The 12,122-nt window shown below is 41.1% G+C and overlaps 1 long non-coding RNA gene and 1 pseudogene across 6 annotated transcripts; both read left to right on the top strand.

The window, feature by feature from the left end:
• Nucleotides 1-906: 906 nt before the first annotated feature.
• LOC119274261 lies at nucleotides 907-4,259 on the top strand (annotated as a pseudogene).
• A 1,370-nt stretch (nucleotides 4,260-5,629) lies between these two features.
• LOC119274243 lies at nucleotides 5,630-9,156 on the top strand. 6 transcript variants are annotated; one of them, XR_005135090.1, is made up of 7 exons: nucleotides 5,630-6,659; nucleotides 6,756-6,867; nucleotides 6,964-7,003; nucleotides 7,116-7,162; nucleotides 7,274-7,306; nucleotides 7,389-7,428; nucleotides 8,069-9,154. It is a non-coding gene; the product is annotated as an uncharacterized LOC119274243 (long non-coding RNA). The 6 variants fall into 6 exon arrangements; XR_005135079.1 differs by having other exon boundaries at nucleotides 7,389-9,152; XR_005135086.1 differs by having other exon boundaries at nucleotides 7,116-8,138; nucleotides 8,572-9,156.
• The last annotated feature ends 2,966 nt before the right edge of the window (nucleotides 9,157-12,122 follow it).

Below are 12,122 nucleotides of genomic sequence, written 5' to 3'. Positions count from 1 at the left end.
CTCCATTCTTAATCTCAACAGCTATCGGTGAGCCACCCCTTTCGTCTTTTCCAGCTTCTCTATGACACTGGCACCTATCTCCAACATGAGTTTAGTTTTTGATTTGTAAGTTCCACCATATGGAAGTCAACATGCTGGCAGGTCCCAACCTCATAGCGTGCTGTTAGCGCATGAAGCTAAATGAGACGAATCCGGAATGCTCTCACGTATCAGGTTAGTCCAGATCAGAACCCCCACCCAAAAAAATCTGAACTTTAATTCTAACACATGCACCTGTCATTCTGAATCTTAACTGCATTGGGTCAACTCATGTAATTCATGAAATTCTTACAGATCCCATTTAGACTTGATGTATATTTTTGTTCCTGCAGACCTAATTTAGAGCTGAGGTGGCTATTTTCTTTCACGTGATTATCTGAGCATTTCAACGAAGTATGCAGAGGGAAGACACCTGATTGCTAGATATATCTAAACATGGAATTATGTTCGTCAGCTTATATATATGTACTATCATGTATTTCTCTTTTTTGTTGTGCTCAGATAATCATCTAAGTCATTTGACACATTGATTAAATTTCCATATGTTGTCTCAGTATTAAACCTAACATAACCAAAGTTACCAGCTTGTGCTTTTTTTATTAAATACAAACATTTCTACCTCTATTCATATTTCTTCTAATAGTGAACTTATATGATTAGCTAATAATGTATACATACATGTACATCTATTCTTGATATTGTATTTAAATTATATTTATTAATATTTAATTCATATTGCTTGCACTATGAATACCGCAGCAACGCGTGGGGTATTATCTAGTTTAGAGAAAAAGATGGCGGGGCCGCGGGAGACAAGTAATTAAGCAAACGTGACGCGCCCCGCCAACTAAACGAGGGTTCCATCGCTCGAACGCGGGACGTTTTCCTTGCACTTTTCTTTTTTGCCTCCTCTCTCGCCTTCCAACGAAACCCTAATCCTCGTCCCCGTCGTCTCCCATGCCGCCCTCTGGAAGTCGCGGACGCCACGGCCGGCCCAGCCTACCTGCGGAGCAGCGTCAGGATCAATTTGCCCGGGACGGCGCACCACAGACCCGTGCCATGGGCAGGCCGTTATGGGGAGTCTCTGCGTCTGGCCGCGCCGGCCACGCCTGCGGCAGCGCCGACCATATGCCTCTCCCGCCCTGGCCGCTCCGAAGGACGCTCCCGCCGTCGGCTGGGCTCTGCACCGTATGTCTACTCGCTTCGTCACTCGTTTTCTACTTCTGATCTAGCAGACTGTCTGACAGAAAAGGCGCGGATTGAATTGTTTGTTTGTCGATTGCTTGGGGGTTGCGCTAGTGAGGGATGGTTCTAGTTTATCTGCATCCCTATGAATTTCACTTGAATTTCTGTATGGTAGATTGCAAGTTGCTTGCTGGTGGCATCCATCAACCTTTTTCTTTTCAGAAAGCAAAACAAACTTAAATAAGATAATTGATCTTGCTTCTACTTATTGACCCTGCTCAATTGTTCCACTTAATTCAGGTGTCAGGAACATGGACCTGCACAGTTGCGACGAGAACCATCTGTCTCGCACTTAAATAAGTTGCTGAGCACTACAACATTTATGGAATCCTCGACTCTTGGGTCGCCAATTCTGGCTCGGACACCTACTGATTGGCCGATGACCTTCTATATCAGAATTGATCGCAGGGGGTCTTTCCATACATATCCTCATGTGGGTGGGCCATTTAGGAAATTGCAAGAAGTTCACGATGCTATTGAACGCTATCTTGAGGACCGCCGGCATCCAACAATGTGAAGTTTCTCAGCTCCCAACTTTGTTATGGATTTTTCATTATTTACTTTCAAGTGTGTTGTGTGCACACTTGCAGCTTATTATTATATCCTAACATGGTTACACAGTACATGCTTTTATGGTGTATATAGGCAACAAAACCTAATCACAATTTGTACAACACTGATCAGGAAAAGACTGCATGTCCCTAAGCTAGACTAGAAAACTGACAAGTTTGAAAAGGTTACTTGCTTGTGTTTTTTAATTCCTGTTCTGAAACCACTTAAGTAACTTCTATATGTAAGAGAGTTGTTAAAATTAATAGAGCATAAATCATAAGCCTGTCTCAAAATTAACAAAGTAAATGTAGATGGTAACTCTGCTGCCCCATGCACTAAATATTGTTGTAGCGAGACCAAACAAGTTCTGTTAATCGTTCAAACAGTACAATAAGAGCACACTGAGTTGTGAATCTTAATGAAAGATGGATACCTATTTTTAAGAGTTATATGCATTTTGGGAACTTATAGCTGTAAGCACATCAATTTTGCTTTTGATTGCTACCTTGAGCTGTGTTAGAAGCAACTTGGTAGCTGTTTGGCCCCTATCCATGAAACTGATTCACCCTAACCATGCGTTGGGCTGGTTCATTAGCAAAGTCCTTTATTATCAGTTTATCACTTTGTATTATCCCCCCTTGTGAGAAAGTACAATCTACTAACTGTATAAATGCTCTGATCTGAATTAGGTTCAAGGAGCAAGATGGGGTTTCTCTAATGGACATTGCTATACGAGAGGCTATGTACTGGCCTGATGGCAGTAGGAGGAACGGCCCAAAATCACAAATGATCGAAGAAAGCCATAGTGAAATGCGTTTATTAGTTCAAGCTTTAGTGGACAAGTATAATGATGATCACAACCGTTTTGGGGTTAGCTTGCTCTCCCTCCCAACCTCACTCTCTGTCCTACTACAGATTATCATGTCACAGTTGCTGATCTGACCGATGGTGTTATTTTAGGATCTAGCACATGAACTGAAAGATGTTATGAAGTACCAATATATCTCCGAGGGCCAGGGGTACTATCATTTCAATTTCACTACGAAGACTAAAAGAGCTGATGCTTTTGGATGTGGCACCAACAATCTATTCTTTGTCGAAGTCGAAGTCAAATTTGTGAATGAAGAAGATGAAAAATTGGTTGTCAGCTGTTTCTGTATGGTTAAACCTAATGATAATGGTATGATATACTTCCATCTTAATTGATATTGTTAAAATACATTTTCTGGCCACAGTCCTGGAAGATATACGTGCAAATGTGTTTCTGGTTGTGGTATATCATCTTTAATGTATTTACCTCTTCGTTTTCTGCTTGTATCATGTTATCTTTCATCTCATCCATTATCCTTGAGCTTCACATTTGCAATATCTTAAACTGGTTCATGCACAGTTTTTTTTACCTTCAACTATCTATTATTATTGTTTTTGTTCCTGGTTGGTTATTTGGCAGTTAAACGATTCCCCCTCTTTTGTAACTTATAAAGGCCACTGCTATGGTTGTGTAAATAATGGAAGTATTCGTATGAAGCACCCCAACAATGCTGCTGCATACACTGCTGGTCACTTGGAATTGCCATCTGGATGTTGTAGTGGAGACTGGATCGACTACGATGAGGATGTATGGTGTTTTATTTCCTGGTGAGCATTAAATTCTTTTGGTGCTGTGTCATTAATTTTTAGCCTTTTCCCTTATTTTACAGGAGAAAGCTGAGGAGGATAACATACGATATATGTTCAAGGTAGTGGTATATCATGTGCCGTATAGTACGTTTATAGTAACATGATGTTGGTTACTTGATTCATTGTTAATCCTTGCCTGTGCATTTTTTTTTCTTCAGGGCATGGATGATCCAGAGTTCCTGAAGGAATTCTTAACACTCCCGCCTGGTGCAACACCTATTGTGTAAATGGTGGAAGACTAGGGAGGGAGCTGGAGTGGGATATAAACGGCTGTGTATATTTGACGAAACGTTTTAATGTTAATATTTCAATTCTGGAGGCATCCTAGTCTTTCAATTCTGGAGGCATCCTAGTCTTTCAATTCTGGAGGCATCCTAGTCTTTCAATTCTGGAGGCATCCTAGAGAGTGGTATTGAGAGAAACCATTTGGTTTAAGATGGGCCTATTTATAAAAAAGTTGTTATACTTGAATAAGTTGCTTCTGTTTTCATATTTGACATACATATATGCTCCCTCCGTTCCTAAATATAAGTCTTTTTAGAGATCCCACTATAAAGACTACATTCAGATGTATATAGACACCTTTTAGAGTATATAGGTTCACTCATTTTGCTCCGTATGTAAGTCTATAGTGGAATTTCTTAAAAGACTTGTATTTAGGAATGGAGGGAGTATATGCTTTGCTTGTTAGATTATGTTTGCCTATGTAACAAAAAGAAAATTTCATTTATCGGAAGTCTGTATGCATTGTACTTATGATTTGAGTGTTTTACAGTACAAGTGGGAGTGGGATGTTCTATATGCAATTTAACTTGTCTCTCTAGTCCATTAGCTTTCCCACTTTCCCTCCTGTAAGCCGCTGCACACCTGAGCGGTCTAATGTTTGTTAGCTCTTCCCAAGCATGTCTAGCTAAGACCAACATTTTCTTTGCACATAGTCACTGAAGCAGTTTGCCACAATTAGCAGCCGGACTTGTACAGTAATAATTGAGATACAAATATGAACATGAGATGACTTTTCTTCCAGGCTCCAGCTTTAGGTACCATTGGTGATACGTGGACCAACGTTAAATGATGAGGGTGAAAAAGTCATTAATTAATTATCATAAGTTTGCAGAACTTGTCATCCAAATCAACAAAAAATATTGTTGCCAGGCGATTCAGGATCTGTTAAAGGTATTACTAATAATTTGCAAAAAATCGAACCCAAGAAATGCAAAAGAAGGATTTCTGCATTTTGGACTTCTACCTTTGGCTCAGAGCACAAATAAAGGCATCGATTGTTGGTTAAGGCTGTCTGTAATGAAAGTATCGTAGCTAGTATCATGTATGCCAACTAGACAATTTTGATGAGATGACATAGAATTAAATGAAGATAAAGAGGGATGGATATCATATCATGATACCATATCATAATAAATCATAATAAATGTTATCTCATGCATGACGATAAATAATGTCATCTAAGATACTAGTATACGATACTATGTATTATGGAGGTACTAGTATACGATACTATGCATTATGAAGTACTAACTTATCATACTACCCACTACGAGCGGCCGACTTATGGGTTGCAACAGTATAGGGTCATTAATGCCAGAGACGAAATTAACCAGGTTAACATTTTTCGCATTTCAATGGTATCATCTGATTCTTTCATGACATCTCCACTAGCATCATAAATGCTTGCTTCTCTGGAGGAAAATTGAAGTGAATAAGGTCTTGCAATACACGGGCTTTTATGGTAAACTCAATCTCCAGTTGGCATTGCATCTAAGCTCCCTTTTATTGCTCCTGCAGCTTGATAAACCATTTAGATATATTAAAACTGAGCACCCTTTCAGCCCTCTCAGGCCATTAGCATTTCTAGCCGTTCGATTTCATGTGCTAAACGTTCCTGGCCGTTAGATCTTCTGTCAACATGATTTTTTTCGCGAGGTGGGCTGGCTGTCCTAAAGGCAGCTATTCCCGTAGCTTTTTTGGCCCACTGTGGTTAACTGGGCTGATATTTGGTTTTCTGGCCCATATCTTCGCCTCGACTCCTGATGCCAATCTATCTGCCTCGACTCCTCCTCGCCCCACCTCAAAAAGAAAAGAAAAAAAATTCCTCCTCTCCCCGACCTCTTCTCTTCTGTCCGCCCGCAGGACTTGCGCCCGCACGCGCTTGACCGCCGGCGGGTGAAGGAGTCGGGGCCGGATCCGGCGGCTTGTCGCCGCGCTTATGGATCCAAACCGCATCCATCGCAACTGGGTGGTGCCTGCGGCCCCATCTCGATTCCCGCCGCTGTCACCGACCTAGGCCTCCGGTCTCGACCTCAATTCCTTCCTGTTCCTCCCTATCAAGCAGGTCATCGCCTCCTGTGGCATCGCCTATCATATCTAGCCATATCGTCCGCCGGCGGTGCCACCAGATTCAGCGTCCACATGTGCGGTGCGATTGCCGTCCTAGATGGCTTCCGCACATCCATGCCTTGCCTACAGGTACAACCAGCCTTTCCCCATTCGCAATATGCCTAGGCTAGAGATGGAGGCCCCATGTGAGAATCACCCAAGACATTGCTATGGTTATGGTAGATACACTGGATTTAATATGTGAGTTCCATAATATACATATTTTTTCTACTTGTCCTAGGTATTCCAAATAAATTCAGAATTCTCTTATTTATTATATGTGTGGTTTAATTGCTTTTCGTAGTGCACATTGTTGGTGATGCGTTTTTAATTGAATTCTTCTCTTTTAGACTTTTACTGGATTGAGCAGAACAAAAAAGAATAGACGTTTTTGTTTAGTTTATTTATAACAGAAAAAGGAACTTGGAAGGCGATTCAGTTTTGTCATAGGAATTGATGCTAAGTATCTTGTGCATTTAACTCTGAGGGGAAACTGCACCCATACAAATTCAAGAATCAATTATCTAACCAGGTTTACTAAACATCTATGCATTTCTCTTATTTATTTTGCATATTCATTACTATTTTGTGATTTGGTTGTGATAACCAACGGGAGGAAGAAGATCGCCTCCAGCATGCTGAGACCTCAAGGCAACTCAAGAGCAGATCGCCAATGGAAGCTACACCATCCTGCTCCAGCCGGATCTGGACGCCGGCGCGCCATGATTCACCAAGGGCACCGTCGTGAGGTTCGCCGTCTATTTGCCGACCGTCTTGTGTCCGTTTGCCGGTTGCCCATGGGGACGGCAGTGTCGGCTCATTTTGGTGGTGCTTATTGTTGGCAGGTTCGTGCAGCACACTGGAGGTTCGGGAGCGCGTGATGAGCATCATGTCCAAGATACTGCAGCTCGAGGACACCATAGCCGTCCAGAGCAATGATATCTTGGATTGAAATCTGTAAGTGGAGGATACATTGTAACCTGTCAAATAATGTGTACATGTTGAGGGAGTAACAATAGCAGAATGTTGACATGTCTGTGTTTGGGATTGTAGGCAGAAGGCCACGATAGGAAACCGGTTAACTCCGTGGAAGGTACAATACTGCCGATTTCATTTCTGAATGTTGCGTTGCAGTCACAATATCTTAGAAAAAAAATCTTCGGCAATGCTTATCTGTAGCTGAAAATCCTCTTCTGGTTATGCAGTACATCCTCTCCTCCTCTGATGTTGATGTGAAATCTCCTTCTGCAAGGTAACTAGACAATCCATTCCTACAAATTTGCAAGCTTTGTTTCTCACAAGTCTTCCACTCAACCCCAGACAATATTTCATTGAATCTGTGAATTTTCTCCTGAACTGACAGATGCAGTTGCAGGTCAAAACATTGTGATATGAGGTAATGGAAATATTTATGGAGGAAATTTACTTTTAAACATCGTATAGGTTATCTTTATCTAAATCATGTGGTCCTTTTTCAGTTATGAGTTGCAGTAGTACTACATGAAGATTATAAATTAGGTACGATTGTTTTTGCTTTCTAATTCATGAGTACAAGCGTACAAACTCAGTATCTATTTTCACCATGTCATGGCACGGCAACCGTGGGGCGAATATGATTGAACCTTATAAGCTGGCCTCAAGAACATAAACACTGGTTCCATTTTATTTTCCTGGACCTCATAAATACTCATTTTGCTTATAACAGTTCCGAGGTATGACAAAAAGATTAAGCAGAAAGCAATGCTTGCTACAGATTTCTGTAACTGTCTTTCTTTAGAACGTCTAGCCCTTTGTATATATTTCCTAGAGATAAAAAAAACCTAATCGCTCTAGCTGGGCTTAAATTTAGGACATTCTTTTTGGTTGTTTTTTTTTGCGAAAAATTGTTTTTGGTTGTTGAATAAGGTTTCACAACGGTGGTAGAGATAGTTCGAACTTGCAATAGCTCTGTGTCAGATGAAAAACAACAACACAAGAAGCGAGCATGTCAATCATGGGTATTGTTATTGTTCAACTTTTCCAATAGTGTTGCAGAAAACATGTTGTTGCCGATTGAACGAATGTTATGTTTTCAAAGAGAATTCAAGTTCGTCTTTTATGTATTTATATGTGCTGATGCAATAAAATTTGATTGAATCTTCTTTGAAATTTATTTCAGTACTAATGCATAACTAAGTAATGATATCTAGCTTGAGCAGCTCAACTATGACGCACTGGATACACGCTAGGTATACTGACATCTTACGCATATCTTCGCTTTTATTTCAGTTATCACTTTTGGTGTAGAACTCTTTGTCTTCCATTTTATACATGATGTTATTTTGCTATATCAGTTATGTTGTCCTGACCGGATAGTTATCTTTTCTGTAAGCGACACAGGTGGTTGCTGATTGGTTGACATTTTAATTTAGACCTTACTTAATTCGTACAAGTGTAGTGACACCATTTTCCATGTTGGTTTGTTTTGGTAAGCATTTTCATGTATAAAATGGAATTGCCGGTCTGCCACTTTATTACATATAGCTTTCAGCCTGATTGATCTTTAACAAAACACCAAACAAAAAGGAAAAGTATGATTACCGCATATCCCTGCTACTGCTTGTATGGTAGTATTTAGTATATATCATTATTTGATATTGCAACTAATTTAATTCTTGTTAGGATGTTTGTCCTATGAATGTGATGCCCTCCACAAGAAACAGCCAGCTGCATTAGGCAGACATAAATCTTCTTTGTTTCGGAACATGGTGGCCTTTTGGTAGAGGCATGTGAAGATTCCATTTAGGCATGATGTATACAATCTACTCCATCCGTTCCTAAATATAAGTTTTTAAAGAAATTTTAATATAAACTACATACGAATGTATATAGACATAGTTTAGAGCGTAGATTCACACATTTTGCTCCATATGTAGTCCATATTGGAATCTCTAAAAAGGACTAATATTTATAAACAGAGGGAGTATTTCTTATTGCCTATTATCTGTACTGATTAGTTGTATTTACTATCTATATTGTTCTGTATGTTGCTATACCAAGCCAATTTGTATATGTGACCTTGCCTTTATGAAGTATATATATATGAGATTTTCTTGGATTACCGACTAATGTATGTTTATGTGTAAATTCAGTATATTTCGTGTGGTCATTTATTTATCAAAATACCTATCATTTCATTGTAGAAATAGATAGGCGCAGCAACTAATGTATGGTTATGTTTAGGTAAATTCAATATATTTCATGTGGTCATTTATTTATCAACTACCTATCATTTCATTGTAGAAATAGACGGGCGCAGCAACGCGCGCCATCAATGATCTAGTTTTATTGATAAACCACGGGCTTGTACGCGCATTTTCCTACCGTAGGCAGCAATCACCCCCACACGCTCATGCTGCCCTAAGGGGGCGGCTCTGGCGAACCCTAGCCGCCGCCGCCCTCGACCCACCCCGACCACCCTTGTTCCGGTTCATCGGAACAGGCAGCGATGGCGTCACGACGGCATGCCCTTCATGAAGGCGCTGCCTTAGGTATTTACGGAGTCCTAGAAGTTGGAGCTTGGGGCGACTCGGTTTTGGTTGGGGTTGCCGCTCAGGTCATGGCCCTCCGGGGTGCAATGTATGCTATCACCAATGCTTCTGGCGCGACTTCTTCCTCTGGATCGACTAAGTCCTGCCACCCACTTGCCGACTTCTCTAGGCACTATAGGTAGGGCGGTACATTGACCCCGTCAGTCTTATGGTCGTCGTCGTGTCTTGGACTCTTGGTTGTGTAGTACATCGGTAATGATGCGGCTTGGTTGCTCTGTGCCCCGTCTCCTCGTATTCTTGGCTAGAGATCGAGCAAGGCGAGTTCTCTTGTTGTTCGATTGTAGTAGGTGTGGTTCTAATCCTAGGGATTGGCATGGAGTTGTTTGTGTTTTGAATCAGAATGATCGAATCTCTTGATGATGGTTTACAGGATGCTTATATATCTCCTGGAGAGACACGACGATCCAGAGGAGGCGTCGGTTCCAGAGAGATGCGTCGGTTGCCGGGACACAGGCGTCCGCGGATGCAACCGCTTGGCCGTTGGGCAAGGGAAGATTTCCCTTTTACAGAATTAATCTCAACACTCCCCCTAATCTACGCTTGATCATGTAGATCATCTTCAAGATTGTCCGGAAAGCTCTATCATCTCAAAATATTCTCCTTCAAAAGTTCTTCATAAAATCTTTGATGAGATGCTGAAACATATACTCACAAAGAAAAATAGCATAATGTGATATCATTAAAATAAGGATATCTCAAGAAGAGACTCCCCCTGACACCTACAAGTCCCTAAGTCTTCGCATACCAATTCCATGAACACATTTCTGGAATGTAGAATGTGGTAGAGACTTGGTAAATAAATCAGCAAGGTTGTCGCATGATTTGACTTGCAGAATGCTTATTTCCCCGCTTTTCTAAAGATTATGGGGGAAAACCATTTAGGAGAAATATGCTTGGTGATATTACTCTTGATATATCCTGTTTGCATCTGCGCTACACAGGCCGCATTATCTTCATAGATAATGGTAGGTGATTTTATCGAACCCATTCCACATGACTGTTGTATGTGGTTTATCATTCTGCGAAGCCATACACATTCGCATGTTGCTTCAAATAATGAAATTATTTCAGAATGATTGGTAGATGTTGCCACCAGAGTCTGTTTCGAAGACTTCCATGATATAGCAGTGCCACCATGTAGGAACACGAAGCCGGTCTGCGATCTGGCATTATGGGGATCAGACAAATAGCCGGCATCTGCATATCCAATCACATTAGAGTCCTGATTTTTCTGGAACTGGAAAAATAGGCCAAGATCCTTTGTGCCTTGGAGATATCGAAAGATATTCTTCACTCCAGACCAATGACATTTAGTGGGAGTTGCGCTATGTCTAGCAAGTAGATTCACTGCAAATGCAATATCAGGTCTTGTGCAATTTGCAAGATACATAAGCGCTCCAACAGCACTAAGGTATGGAACTTTAGGTCCCAACACCTCTTCTCCATCATCCCTTGGTCTGAACGGATCTTTCTCTACGTCTAGAGATCGAACCACCATAGGAGTTTTAGATGGATAGGATTTCTCCATATTGAATTTCTCCAATATTTTCTGGATATAGGCAGATTGGTGTACCATGATTCCTGAGGGAAGATGCTCAAGTTGAATACCTAAGCAAAATTTGGTTTTACCCAAATCCTTCATCTCAAATTCCATCTTTAGGTGATTGCGTGCTTCATCAATGTCTGGTGTGCTGCCGATGATGTTGAGATCATCAACATACACAGAAATGATGCAAAATCCTGTAGAGGACTTCTTGATGAAAACACATGGGCAATCAGCACTATTGGAGTATCCTTTCTGAAGAAGGAACTCACTGAGTCGGTTGTACCACATCCGTCCTGACTGCCTTAAGCCATATAATGACTTATTCAGCTTTACACAATACATGTTGTGTTTTGCATTTTTATTTGGGATAGAGATTCCATCAGGAACCTTCATATATATGTCCGAATCTAGTGACCCGTAAAGGTATGCGGTCACGACGTCCATCAACTGCATAGATAGACGATTTTGCACTGCCAAGGATATAAGATATCGAAAAGTGGTTGCACTCATTACTGGAGAATATGTTTCAGTGAAATCAATGCCGGGTTTCTGCGTGAAACCTTGTGCTACGAGCGTTGCTTTATATCTCACCACCTCATTGTTCTCATTCCGTTTCCGGAGAAAAACCCATTTGAATCCCACAGGGAAAACACTGGGAGGTGTAGGTATTGCTTCAGTGAATACCTTTCTTTTGTTAAGCGAGCCAATTTCTACTTGGATTGCATCCTTCCATTTAGGCCAGTCGGAGCGCTTTTGGCACTCAACGATAGACCTTGGATCATGATCAGTGAGAAGGGTATCTGCAATCTTTTCAGCAAAATATATGTCGACAGTCGTAGTCTTACGGTCAAATAATTCTCCAGAATCAACATAGTTGATGGATATTTCCTGCACCCCTAGTGACTCTTCGTGATTTCCCAATACGATCGAGTCTGGGTGTTCCGATGTCCCAGTCAGTTTGTGGATACTGGAACTGGGTTGTGGAGGTTGCCCTTCCACTGGGTGTATACTACCCATCAGGTGTTTGTCAATGTTGAGTTGACCTGCATTTACTGACTCCGAGGTTTTTTTCCTCG

This window comes from Triticum dicoccoides, chromosome 1A, assembly GCF_002162155.2.
Source record: "Triticum dicoccoides isolate Atlit2015 ecotype Zavitan chromosome 1A, WEW_v2.0, whole genome shotgun sequence".
NCBI lineage: Eukaryota > Viridiplantae > Streptophyta > Magnoliopsida > Poales > Poaceae > Triticum > Triticum dicoccoides.
The sequence above is the reverse complement of the archived record's forward strand: the minus strand, read 5'-3'. Positions and strand labels throughout refer to the sequence as shown.